The following is a 13,053-nucleotide window of genomic DNA, read 5'->3' on the forward strand; positions in this document are numbered from 1 at the left end:
AAAACCTTACCTCTGCTCTAATTTTAGAATCTTTCCTTGGAGAGTCTGTGGTCCATATAAATAAATAACTCTACCCAAACACACTCATTTCAATGTGAGTTTTTCATGTGTTACTAAAATGTTAAAAATAGATCATGATGTAGGGCACCCAGATATTTAACTCCTTAAGTCAGTGACAGGAGGAGCTACAAGGAAGGAAGGAAAGAGGGAGGGAAAGAAGGAAGGGAGGAAGGAAGGGACAGAGGAAGAAAGGAGGAACAAAGGAAGGAAGGAAAGAAAGAATGAAGGGAGGGAGGGAAGGAGGGACGGAAGAAAGGATGGATGGAAGGAAAAGGAAGGGAAGAGAAAGAACAGGAATTGATCGAGGATGAAGCTCTATAATTTCTGACCATGGATCAGTAAATTCTATTGAAATCAAGAGTGGAGACCTACCCGAAGGCTGCTGAAACAATTCCTAAGTGGCAAGAAAAAGAAGCCTATTGACATTCAGGAACCCCGAGGAGAACAACAGACATCTCCATTGTGGACTTAGCCCCTCCCTCCAGTAAAGGTGTGAATAAAGCTCAAGACAGGAAAGATGCCTTTTCTCCGGAGGGTGCTGTTGTAAACGTGTCATTAGCGTGGACAGGCTTGCTGAGCACTTCCCGATGATATCATTTCTTTGTATGGGAGATCAAGGACCTTTGTGGATTAGTAAAGAAGAACGGGACTGGCAGCTGTCTTTCCTGCTGAGTTTGGCATGCAGAATTGACTCTCCGGAGAGGACCCCAGGACCTTGGCCAGGGGTTCAGAAAGAAGCAGGCCTACCTAGCATGGAAACTCAAAGGAGAGCAATGGGGTTCTGACCTGCAAAGCTGGAGGGAAAAAAATTGGAAAACGAAAACCCCCATCATTGCTAGTGGAAAGTTGAATTCAAGAAACCTGGCTTTATATTATTTTCCTCTGCAGAGGTCGAGCAGAGGAAGATAAGCGCTTGCTTTTTAAACATGCTCCTTTCAGTGTGGGGTGTTTTCTGTGTGTGTCCTCTGAGGATTTTGAGACAGTCCCTTTCCAAAGGGTCATTAACATTAGTTAAATATTCATGGTGGGGGAGGGGATTACAGACTGAAATTTCAGACCGCTCCAGAGTGAGGGATGGCCGGCCACCGGCCCAAGGGAGCCGCACCTTGTGTATCAGCTGCCTCCTTCCCCACCGCTGGCTTTGTTAACACGCGCTTTGACACCAGGCGGCCGGCTGCCACAACGGGGAGGGCAGTGTGACGGCTCTGGCTAGCCGGAGAGCCAGAAACAGCCCTGTCCACGCCTCGGCCTCTGGGCCATATCGGGGGAGGCCCCAAATACGGGGAGACCCCATCCCTGTCACCAAGACGCACTTCCTAGCCGCTGCCAGCGGTGGTACTTACCCGGGGCCCGTCGTGGTGCTGGGTAAGAAACGAAGGATCGCTCCCTCCTCGCAGCTCCTGGCGTTGCGAGCGCGCACGGGCACCCACACGGTTCCACCTGCCCATACTCACGTATGTGTACACCAACACACGTCCGCATGTGCACACGCCGACACGCCCACCCGTACGCTGACACAGGTCCTCATCCCCAGACACAGAGCCCTCGCCCCAGTTAGGAAATAACAGGGCTTCGCTGGCCCGTCCCTCTATTCACCCATCTCGCCATCCCTCCAATCTATGCATTCACTCATTTCGTGGTTTCTCGGTTTGGGCTTGGATTCCGCCGAAGCCACAGAGAGGTGTGGGTGCATGGGGAGGGCATGGAAGCGGAGGGGCGGCCCGCGGGCGCCGGGCGCGGGGAGGGGCGGGGAGGGGGCGGGCTCCGGGGCCGGCAGCCGACGGGCGGCGCTCCCAGCCCTCCAGCTCGCCCCGCGGCCGCGGCTCCAGGCAGACGCGCTCGGCCGGGTCCCGGGCTGCCGCACGCGTTCGCCGGAGCGTCTCGGACGCCCCAACGAGGAGGCAGGGGCCGAGCGGGAGGGGAGCTCGAGGACCGCGTCCCCCGGGATCCCGCGCCCAGAGGTGGGTGGCCCAGGCCGGGGGCGCGGCGACCCCCGACACCGCGTCCCCAGAGCGCCCCCCTGATGTGGGGGCCTCAGGCGTGGGGAGAGGGAGGCCCGGGAGCGGCCGCAGATCTGGGGAGTCCTCGGAAGGATCGCGGACTTTAAAAGGGCTTTTATGGCCTTGCCTAGCGGAGCGTGTGCGGGGAGGGGGCTTGGCTGGAAAGGGCTGTGGCCATGTGGCTTTGAATTCCTAGGTTTGGGGGAGGGCCGAGCCTTTGGCTGCTTTATTCAATACTCATATGTGCTTTTTAAAATGAACTTAGGACCATTTCCCCTGCTCCCTAACACACACACACACACACACACACACACACACACACACACACGGGCTGTACAGGAAAAGCGGGGAATATCTAATGGCCGTGGCCGCCCCTGGGGACCCGGGAGCAGCAGAGGATGGAGCCACCGGTTCCAGCTCCCGAGGAAGACGCGGGTCCTTAAATGGCAGCGCTGGGGCGTTTGGGGGGCTCAGGGGCTGCGCCGGGAGTCCGAGGCCGGGGAGGACCGGCTCCCCGACCAGCCGGAGCCTTGCGGACTGGGTCTGCGAACTGCACTCCAGAGACCACGCGGGCCGAGAGGGCAGCCTCTCTGCGCGGGGACGGAGGGGTACGCGCTGAGCCTGGAAGTTTGGCCTGAGGCTGAGACCCCGGCTGCTAGGATCCGCTCTTTTATCCTGGATAAAGCCCAGGGTACGTCTCTTTTGGTCCTTTGTGGGGACAGTTTGGGAGAGGAAGGGTGGATCGTGGTGGTGAGCGCTGGGCAAATGGTGCCGGTAATGGGGGGGTGGGGGGTGGCGTGCCCTCAGGGACGAGAGCGAGGAGATCCTGGCGGCCCTGAGAAATTCTGGAGAAACGTAGTGGAGGACGGGGACTGAATCGAAGTCCGTGAGTGCTGGGAGCCCGGGAACCCGCGGAGGAAGGCGGGGCGGGTGGGGGGCCCTGAAGGCTGAGGGCCGGCTGTGTGCAGTGGGGAGTGAGGAGGAGCAGGACGGGCAGCGGGTTACTGAGCTCGCTGCCCTCAGGGCAGACGCTCGCCAGCCCTGGGGATCCCTCCCTAATCCTCAAAAAGGGGGCGTCGAAAGGAAGTTGACTTGTTTGGAGAGATGGTGGGTGGGTTGTCTCTCCAGACCCAGTAAACCCAGTTTCCCGCGTGGGGTGGTACTGGTTTGGCGCCGAGAGGCTGTGTGGTCAGACTTTGACAAATCTCTACCCTTCTCTGCAGCAGTTTTAAGTGCAGAGCCAATAATTTGGCAAGCTTCCTCCCCCCCCCCCCCGCCCCGCCCCTTAAATGTATCTACCTTTGAAAAGAGATCGCACACACATAACACACAACTATACATCTCTGTAGAGTTCATCTTCGAATCTGCCAACAAGTTCCTCAGGGGAAGCAACCTTCCCTCTTCAGTATTCACTGGCATCTGGAGGCCAACGCCCACCATTGTAACCCAGGAGATTTCTTTCCCTGGTTGTGTTCTAATTAAAGAGAGTTCACTTAAGCATCACAATTTTCTTCCTGGAAATGGTCCTAATTTAATTAAATGGGGATGCCTGGCAGCATCCCCAACCTTGATCAATAAAATTTCAGAGTAAGCATGTCTAAAAATGATGTATATCTCTGAAGGAGCTTCCTCTGTTTTGTTAAACATACAGCCTTTAAAAATTAAAACTTGCCCTGACATACTTTCTAAATAGCTGTCCACGGCTGGCTTTCTCCTGCCCAGTTTTGACACAGGCTGTTTGCTCCAAGGGCACCTTCTCCTTTGGGTGGGTACCCCATTGGGTTATGTAGGTCCTGCAATTATTTGGGGCTGCACTAATAAAATTAGGAGCCAAGAAAAATGAAAGTAATCCTCCTTGGGCCTCGCAGTCCCTTCCCTAGCAGACTGCGTGCAGTTAGGTGTTGAGATGTTTCTCTGGCAGCGAAGTTCACTTCAGTGTCTCTCTGGGATGCTGAGGTGCTGGTGTGAGAGTGGTGGCCAGGCTCTGAGATGGGACAGACATTTTGAAATATCCATTATCTCATAGTTCTGGCCTGACAGTTGGCACGGCTCCTGGCCTGCAAAGTTCAGGGTCCTGTGGTCAGAGATTATTTCATTTCCATAAGTGGCTCATTCTGACTCAGGAGCCTCAGGATCGCAGGGTAGTAAGACGAAGCAGGTTGTCTTAACTTGTTATCAAGTGAGGGGGAAATGATCCACTGGTTGTTTTACTCTAAAACTTTCCATATTTTAGTATGGAATTAACTATTAAATATTACTTTGAGAAATGCTAACACTCTGGACCTTCTGGTTAATTATTAGAATTGTTGTCTAGATAGCATCCTTAGAGATTTGGTTGACTCGGAAAGCATCCATGTCTCAGATTTCTATCACGGGTGTTACTGCAAGTCTCTACTTATTAAGATAATGAGAAATGTTTCAGATAAGAATGAAATCGAATTTGGGTGGAGTTTGTGTTGAGGAATTTAAACAATTGAAACAGGAGCATGTTGAAAGTTACTTCTAAAGACCAAAAGGGTGATGTGTAGTTCCATTCTTTAATTTTATACATTTCTCACTGCTGGTGGAATTGATGATCAATCTTGAATTAGCCTCTGGAATGACTGTTCTTTGATCTTGAGAAACAGGAGTCATCCTTTGTTTAGATTATTGATCAGGGATCCTTCACCAACTATTGGAAACTTGAACCAATTAATTCATGTACTTATTAGGTTCAACAGTTCTGGTAAGTTTTGCTAGGAAACGGCATCATTTTCTTTATACTGTGTAAACTCTACACCCATGGATAGATTTCTCTGTGAAGCTAAAAAAGCTTAAGGTTAGGGATTCCTCACTGGCACCGGCCTTCCCCATCAGCACGTGGCAGTGCCTCCATGATCCGTGATGATGAGATCCAGGCTCTTTGCAAGAGAATCCCCTTCTAAGAATATCTATGATTACTGTTCAAGTTTTAGACCTTTGCCCTTCAGACATGTTTTTCAGGAATGTATTATTATAGGAAAGTTGAAATCAGCTCTATTCCAATAGGATTTTGCTCAAGGAGAAAATTATAGTTTGCCTATGTGATTTTCAGTAGCACTTGATGAACTAGGATACTTAAGAAATGAAGTACTCTAAGTAATATATGCTTAAACCTAAGTTTAAAAAATTTGTTTCAACTGTTGCTGATACAAGTGTGTTTCTAAGATGTAATGAATGGCTATCTTGCCCTGATTGCCCTTTGCCTTGTGAGTTGACTGTGGTGAATATATTGTTGTCCTTCCATCGACAGTTTAGGACTTTGTGGTCTCTGGGTGATGTTAGCAGAGGGACAAATTATGATTTATAGGAGTGCAGAAGCGTCATTGTGGAATCCACTCTGGGACAGCCTCTGGAGATTGGTTTTTGAGAAAACAAATCCCAATACAAATATCATTTCTGTTCTTTGCCCCACTCTCTGGAGAGTTGAGTGCCAGAAGAATGAATTAATCATGACCTTTCCTTTGCCTATGGCACAGCAAGATGTGCTTTCTCCAGGTTTCAGCCCAGGGTTCTTTTTACCTGTTGAGGTAAATTCTGAGATTGGGGAGGTGCAAGAGAGGACAGACCCTTCGGGAGAAGGGCCTGAGGGCATCCTTGGGCCCACCTACCTCTTCCCCGTGTAGTATTTGTCTCTAGAATCCAGGCGCGGCCATACTTCCAGGCCTTGGGGGGCACATTTGAGTGGGATCAGGGACATGTAACTGGTATTTGTTCCCATCTAGGTGGGAGTCTCAGAGTGACCAAATGGGCCATGCCACTGGAGAAGGGGGCCTGTGGAGGCAGAATGCTACTCATTTCCTTATCCAGGCAGAAGACAACAATCGGGGGGCAGGGGGGGTAAGATGATGGAGCCTCCCTCAAGTGGGTTTGAGAAGTTGGGTGTTTTTATTTGGTCTTGTAAGTCTTGGAGGATACATGTCCTGGTTGAGGGGATCATGGTATGAATGCTAGGGGAGCCGGGGGAGCTACAGGACTCGGTGGGGAATGTACGTCATTGTCCTTTGGCCCCTTCCTTTCCTAGCTCTGTGCAGGGCTTTTCTGGTTGGTTTTGATGCTTACGTGGAGCAGCCTGAGTGAGCAGATCCAGAACCTTGGTGGGACCAAAACACATTAGTGCCTTGATCAAGTTCTCGATAAGATCTTGAGCATGTCACTGAAATGGAATCTTAGTTCCTTCACCTATAAAAATGGGGATACCAAAACCTGCCTATTTGAAAACTTGTGTTTAACGAGATATATATGGAAGCACCTCGCATGTGTTGTGTTTCTCCCCAAATTGGCTGTTTTCCTAAGTTAACAAAGTCTCCTTTCATCTTTTTTTTTTTTTTAAGATTTACTTATTTATTTAAATAATCTTTAAACACCCAACATGGGGCTCGAACTCACAACCCCGAGATCAGGAATCGCATGTTCCACCAACTGAGCCAGCCAGGCATCCCTGGAATCTCCTTTCATCTTTATGGTAGATGCAAATGAATGGTTTTTAAAGTGTAATTTATAAAATCCAGCAATTGTGTAGCAGGTCAGTGGTTCATCCCTCACACTGATCAGATGGAAAAGCCTTGAGCACCGAGATTCTCCAACCCTACCTCACCCCCCCCCCAGCCTCCTTTCGACTTGGGGGAGTCTGGCTGACATTCTTCTCTCTTTACCCTCAAAACACTTGCACTCCTGAGGCTTTTTCCATTTTTCTTTACTTGCTTCCTCTTTATGCTTTGAGTAAGTCAGAAATGGCTCCTCATTGGGCAAATGGACCCAAATTTTCAGGGCCCTAATCCTGGGCTTTAAGCTCACTCAGTGACCCATAGTGTGATGGATGTCAATGGGACTTCCCTTCCGTAACTCCTGCAAGATTCTTTGCCGGCTCTAATGAGTTTACTCAGTCACTAAGATGGGAACAGGGATTAATTTATTAAGAGTTGCAGTTCAGGTTAAAATTAAAAAGGCTTTCAGAAGAGCCTGAGAAGCCTGGTCAATCCAGTCCATTTATGTCTTACCATTTAACTTCGCAGATTTGCAGATCTTGCAGGGTGGATGAATTATTAAGTAGCACCATGGTGGGGTGACCACACCAGAAACATTAATTCTGAGTAAATTTGTAAGCGTTACAAATCATTCTTTTATACAAAGACATATAAAAGGTATTCTCCCCCTCTGGTCCAAAGTTCTCCAGCAAATCCTCTGTACCAGCCAGCCCTGGGGTCTTACTAGGACAAGCCTGGACATTTAAGGAAGTGAGTCGGTTAGAAGAAGTAACCAGGGATTTACAAGCAACATGATTTAAAAAGCAGAATATTGTAGCTCCTGACCCTGTTTGTGATGCCTCTGTGAAGTTTCCTTTTTAGTCACTGTCTGCAGTAGGGAAGTCCCCCCCCTTAAAATGTCCCACAGAGAGGGGACTGTCCAAGTCATGTTCAGTGACCTTCCAGTGTCTCTACTCTTTTTTTTAAAGAGCAATCTTTTTTTTTTTTTTTTTTAAAGATTTTATTTATTTATTTGAGACAGAGAGAATGAGAGACAGAGAGCATGAGAGGGAGGAGGGTCAGAGGGAGAAGCAGACTCCCCGCCGAGCAGGGAGCCCGATGCGGGACTCGATCCCGGGACTCCAGGATCATGACCTGAGCCGAAGGCAGTCGCTTAACCAACTGAGCCACCCAGGCGCCCCCAGTGTCTCTACTCTAAGTCCTACATTGAAGACCCAACGTCCTGGGAATCTGCCTTGTTCACTGGGGCAGCATACCTCGACATGCAGTCCAGCCTCGCCAGTGTCTATAGAGGTATTCCTGGGCTCTGGCACAGACAGTCAGTTATTTATTTTTTCTGGATACTGCCTTTTAACCCAGCTCTCCTGGTGATGTCAGATAAAGCTTGAGAACTTCTTGTCTGCAGTGGACCCGAGCCCCCACGCGTGCAGCGCCCCACTCTGATTTAGGAGAGATGGGAATGTGCCCTGGACCAGGTCCCCAGGGACGTTCTGAAATCAGCTGATCCAGCCTGACTTGCCTGCCTCAGGTCTTGACAGTTTTCACTGCTCCGACCCAGAGGTGATTCTGGAAGTGCTTCTAAAGGTCTGTGGATTCTGCTTGAGCTTTCTGCCCTGCGGAGCCCCTATACTCCTTACCTGCTCTGTAGGCTTGAAGAGAAATCGAGTCAATACATAAAGATAAATGAATGCTGGTCCAGAAACGTTAACCTCTCTTTGAACTACCCAGCGTGCTTCGCACGTGCTTTGGTGAGGGGGCCTCGAGAAGGTTCTTACAGTGCAAGCTAAACAGTGATGCCGAAGTAGTTTTCCCTGGATTGTCACAGGAGGCTGGGCTGGAGGTTTCTGCATGGAGCTTAGAGTGCCCTGGGTTTGTAAGGTGTAGAGAAATTGCCCAGGACTTCCAGGTTTTTAGTCTTTTGTTAGAAGAGTGTGTGAAGAGCTGCCCCCCACACTACACTGAGGACCGTGAAGAGAAGGGGTTCCCCATGGCCAGCCTCTCTGTAGCCCATGACCTTCGCACGATGTCCCTAGTGAACCTGTGGGGCCAGGACCAAGCCAGTGTCCCGCAGCAGAGACCAGCCCTGCAGACACCCCCCGCCACCACCACATCCCGTAGCAGAGAAAGCCCGACCCTGGGCAGGGGAGGGGGGGGACACTAGCTGCCTTCCCCCCGTCCCAGTTAGTTGTCTCAAATGCAGAGCTCTGTGGGGCCTACCTGAGCCGCACACCTGGGTGAAGTGTGTATAGAAGGTTCTAGGAAGGCCAAACCACATTTTCCTGTAGGCGGTTAACTGGCTGCTCTCAGCCCCTCTCCCTGACCGGATTGGCTCACGTTATCATGATGTCATTTGCTCAGGGGAATAATGCAGAAACACTTTGTTTGGAGCGGTGCCTCATGTAAATTTTGTGATACAGCCTATATACAGAGAAAGAAACCCATTGTCTAGCCCTCTTTATGTGGGGGGTTGGGGGAGCGCCAAAGGAATACATATTAAGTTTCGAGAAAATTCAAGTACTTCACAACCCTGAATTCAAAAGCTCTCTCTGTATGTGTGTTAAAATCAAGGCCCGTGTGCCGTGTGATTCCAAGGCTATATTTAGCCTCGCAAATTAGTATTTTGCATTAGAGCATTTTATCCTTGCAAAGGATAGCAGGAATTCTCCTCTGACACAATTCCAAATGGGCAGAATCCATTCATTTGGGGATGAAAATGATCAAACTGTATTGGAAACTTAGATCATATCCAAGGCACTTGTGATTATCCCTGTTTGGGATCATTTTTCCTTTAGAAAAAATTTCAGATCAGTGTTTAATACAGCACAGAGATGGGCCCCGAGTGTGGGAGGCATTGCTTTTGCATGAAATCACAATGTGTACATTGTTTTTTTAAATATTCTTTTCATCATATGCTTCATTATCAAAACAATTCACAGCCTCCCAAGGATGACAGATGTTATAGTATAACCAGCATAGAGGGGATAAAATAGAAGATGGAGAAGAGAAGAAACCCCTCCCTCTCCAACCACTATTGAGAAGGGAATTTCGTTTTCTCTTCTAGGGAATTCCCTGCAATCCCCAGGGATGCCTTGATCTTGAGGTTTCTAGGCTGGTGCTGGGAGGAGCTCAGAGGGAAGGGGAAGGGAATTTTTTGAGTGCCAGATGCTAAACTGGTTGCTTTATCTCCACTATCTTACTTAATCCTAGAATCACCACCATTTTTCTCATGAGGATACTGGTGTGCTCAGAGGCTATGGAATCAGCCAAGTGGTCCCACAGCTGCACAGGGTCCTAGCTCCACCTGTTTTTCCTACCCAGCTCCCTCCCATTCCTAAACCAGTGCGGTGGGGGCCTTGCTGTTCAGTGTGGTCTGGGGACCTGTAGCTTTGGCATCATTCGGGAGCTCCTTGAAACCAGAGAATCCTGAGCCCCATTTCAGACCTACTGAATCGGAATCCGCAATTGAACAAAATCCCCAGGAATTTGTATGCACACTGAAGTGTGAGAAGCTCCCTTACCCAGCTGGGAGGAGGAAGGTTTGGCAGTTAACACCATGCAAACTAGCCAAGCTTCCAGACTGGAATCAGCAGACTCCGCCCTGAGAGATTGGTCTGTGAGTGGGGAAGGTGCTACTAGAATCTAGTAGGGTGCAGCTAAACAGCCTACAACGCACAGCCCAGCTCCCCCACAATGAAGAATTACCCTGCCCCAAATGTCCAGAGTGCTGCTCTTGAGATACCTGGGTCCAGTTGCCCATATCTAGAATTCACATCCTGTATGTGTTTCTGTAGCTTCAGATGAATGCAACTCTCTAGCGAGCGGATCTTAAGTGAGATGATACGAAGTGCAGCGTGGTATGCGAATGTGATTCTTTTTACTGGGACTTGAAAAGTGACAAAGAGCTTAAATTGCAGCCTGAAAGATTTCCATTAGAATTTTGAGAGCATCTGGCTCTCAGGAGGCAGTGGAAATGCTCCCCCCTGCGCCCCCCCCGTCACTCCCTCCCCCAACCCATCCTACCTGACAACGGTGCCTCTCCTTTCATAGTTTTACTCCCCAAACTTGCCCAGGCCTCTGTCCTATTTTTCAGCTCCCAAGGAAGCTGTGTTGGTCAGCTCCAACTCACTCACTGCTAAACACCCATCCTCTGTCCCTTCTCTCTTTAGATTCTGGCCCTGGACATCTGGAACTCTCTCCCCTCCAGCCCCTCTGGCTCCCTCCTTCCTTTCCTCTCTTCCTTTTGTAAGTGGAACATCAACCCAAATCACGACTGGGAAGTGAAACCAACACGCCTGATGTATATTAAAGTGGGGGGGGAGTTCTGAAGGGAAATTATATCCAACAAAGAGCCCCTGTCATCCACCTTCCATTGTGAGAGTCTCCTCAACATTACTACAAATGTCTCTACCTACTTGTTTTACTCTGACTCCACTTAGCTTTTCTTGAGCTCTATAATTTGAAAACAGAGTTCTTTCGAGGTTCTATGGTCTTTTCCAGCTTTCTCTCATGGTTGGTGTTATAACATTCATTTCCCAATACTTTTTAATGACCATTATCCACGAAGTAGAAGGTTCTTGATAAGCTTTAGAACCGAACTGGATTCATAACTGAGGTATTCCAAGGAAAACAACACCTCTATGCAACTTCTGGGTAGCCACTTTTCATAACCTTTATTATCCCTTGCAAATGAAAGGTGGGGCCACGAACGTGATGGAGGCAGTGGGGAGCGGCCACCAGGCTGTGCTGCGCATCCAGCTCCAGCCCTGGGATCCAGAGGCCGAGGCAGAACAAGCCAGAGCACTGGGCTTCTGGCCAGGGTAGAATGATCTTCCCCAGGGAAGCCTGTGGTTTTCCAGCAGACCAGCCGATCAGTTCCAGAGGGCTTTAAACTGGAAGATGGGGACTTCTAGGGAAGAGTGGGAGTCGGAGAACATGAGAGCAGTTGCCATGGAGGATCATCAGTTTTGTCACCAAAAGGGGAGATTTGTCACCTGGTATTTGCTTCCTAGTCATTGTTTTGAGAGAATTGGGAAATCCGTAATAGAAACAATTTTGTCTTTAGCACCTGCCTTAAAGGTGTATAAAACCTTCGAGGCCTTTGTCCCCTGAGGTACCACTCCTCCCTCCAACCCACGCACTCTAGGTGCATTGGCATGGCTCAAGAACTCCTCAAGGGTCCTCTTGGGCTTGATAATGTGGGCCATCTCTTGCAAGTTCCACTGAACTCTTTCTGCCACAAATGATACCTTTCAAAATTGGCCTGGAAAAATGCAAGCAAAAATTATTACACAATCGACTACTGCAAATACTTGGACAAATACAAAGTACCGATTACTGGGGCTTTATGAAGAATGGATCCAAACCAAGGATAGAGTTTATATGAACAGAGGAAGACATAATACAGTATGTGTACAATTGAATAAAACCTTGAACCTTTAACATTGGTTTATTTTCAACCACAAAGTGTGATTGAGCTTTTTTCAGAAGAGCGTAACGTTGGAAAAGTTCAAATTCTTTTATTTCTTTTCTGAGTTCAGCCTTCCCTAAGAGCAGATACTCTGAGAGCAAAGTAGATATAAGCTGCTTCTGATAATGACTATTTTCTGAAAGTTGGGCTCTCTTTCAAGTGCCATGTACGTATTTTTATCTTTGACCTTTGTAACATTCTGTTGGGGAAGATACCATTATTATTCATTATTGTTACAGATGAAGAAACCGAGACACTGTGGTTTAGGACAGGAGCATATAGCTAGCGGCAAGCTGGATTTGAATCCCTGTAGTCTGGCTTTTATAGTCTCTTAATCATTACCGTCTTTATTCTGCCTACTTAGTGCTTACTACAAGCTAAGCTAGCCCTCTGCTTTTACTGTGGTTGAAGTTATGAATCTCAGTCCATAAGCAAAGGCTTGCAAAAAAAAAAATACATTTTAAAATTTACATAAATTAACTTAATTTTGTCTCCAAGCCCTCAACCTGTCCAGCTAACAGAACATTTAACCCCAGTCCTTTGGGGGATATTCCCACCCTGTGATTATATCCAAGATTTAAGGCTTTAGAAGGTGCTAGGTTGTGGGAAGGAGGCCATCCCGACACCTGTCTGCACTGGCTTTAGCTGTGATTTCCAGTCACATGTCTACATCACTTTTGACTGTTTCTATCCACGTGGTCAAGTTTGAAGCTGCTAGTCCATGCAGGGCACACAGGGATCCTTGACAAATCTGTGAACTTGAAGCCTGGAGTCTCCTCTGTAAGTCTTGCCGGTTCCCCTAGGAACTTCCAGGGAACAGAGCAAAACACCCAGGGGTGGAGGGAGAAAGGACCGGTTTCTAAAATGCCTTGCATAATCTTGTTGATGGCTTAGATTTTTACAAAAGCCAGGAAGAACTTTGACTCCTTGACATCACATCCCCAAAGCAAGCATTTAAATTAAAAGCTTGGTTGCCTGCCTAAGGAGGAGAGAAAGTAAAAGGAGAAGGCATTTATTAAGG

The 13,053-nt window shown here is 48.5% G+C and overlaps 1 protein-coding gene and 1 long non-coding RNA gene across 8 annotated transcripts in view; one reads left to right on the forward strand and one right to left on the reverse strand.

The window, feature by feature from the left end:
* The window catches only part of LOC129046057 (uncharacterized), a 38,108-nt gene extending 36,230 nt beyond the window's left edge, over positions 1 to 1,878 (reverse strand). Inside the window, exon 1 of the long non-coding RNA XR_008506768.2 lies at positions 1,404 to 1,878. This is a non-coding gene — a long non-coding RNA (uncharacterized LOC129046057). The remainder of the gene's footprint in view (positions 1 to 1,403) is intronic.
* PALM2AKAP2 (PALM2 and AKAP2 fusion) overlaps positions 1 to 13,053 on the forward strand; it is a 330,921-nt gene that overhangs the window by 220,947 nt on the left and 96,921 nt on the right. Inside the window, exon 1 of one of the 7 annotated variants that reach the window (XM_045882889.3) lies at positions 1,850 to 2,021. The exons of 5 other annotated variants lie outside the window; for them this stretch is intronic. The gene's annotated coding sequence lies outside the window, so the exon portion shown is untranslated. Of the gene's footprint in view, positions 1 to 1,849; positions 2,022 to 2,088; positions 2,752 to 13,053 lie in introns of those variants that run through there. One more of the 7 variants, XM_045882890.3, reaches the window with a different exon arrangement.

This window comes from Mirounga angustirostris, unplaced genomic scaffold (genome assembly GCF_029215605.1).
Source record: "Mirounga angustirostris isolate CCGP_5_RB_7025 unplaced genomic scaffold, mMirAng1.0.hap1 SCAF_15, whole genome shotgun sequence".
NCBI lineage: Eukaryota > Metazoa > Chordata > Mammalia > Carnivora > Phocidae > Mirounga > Mirounga angustirostris.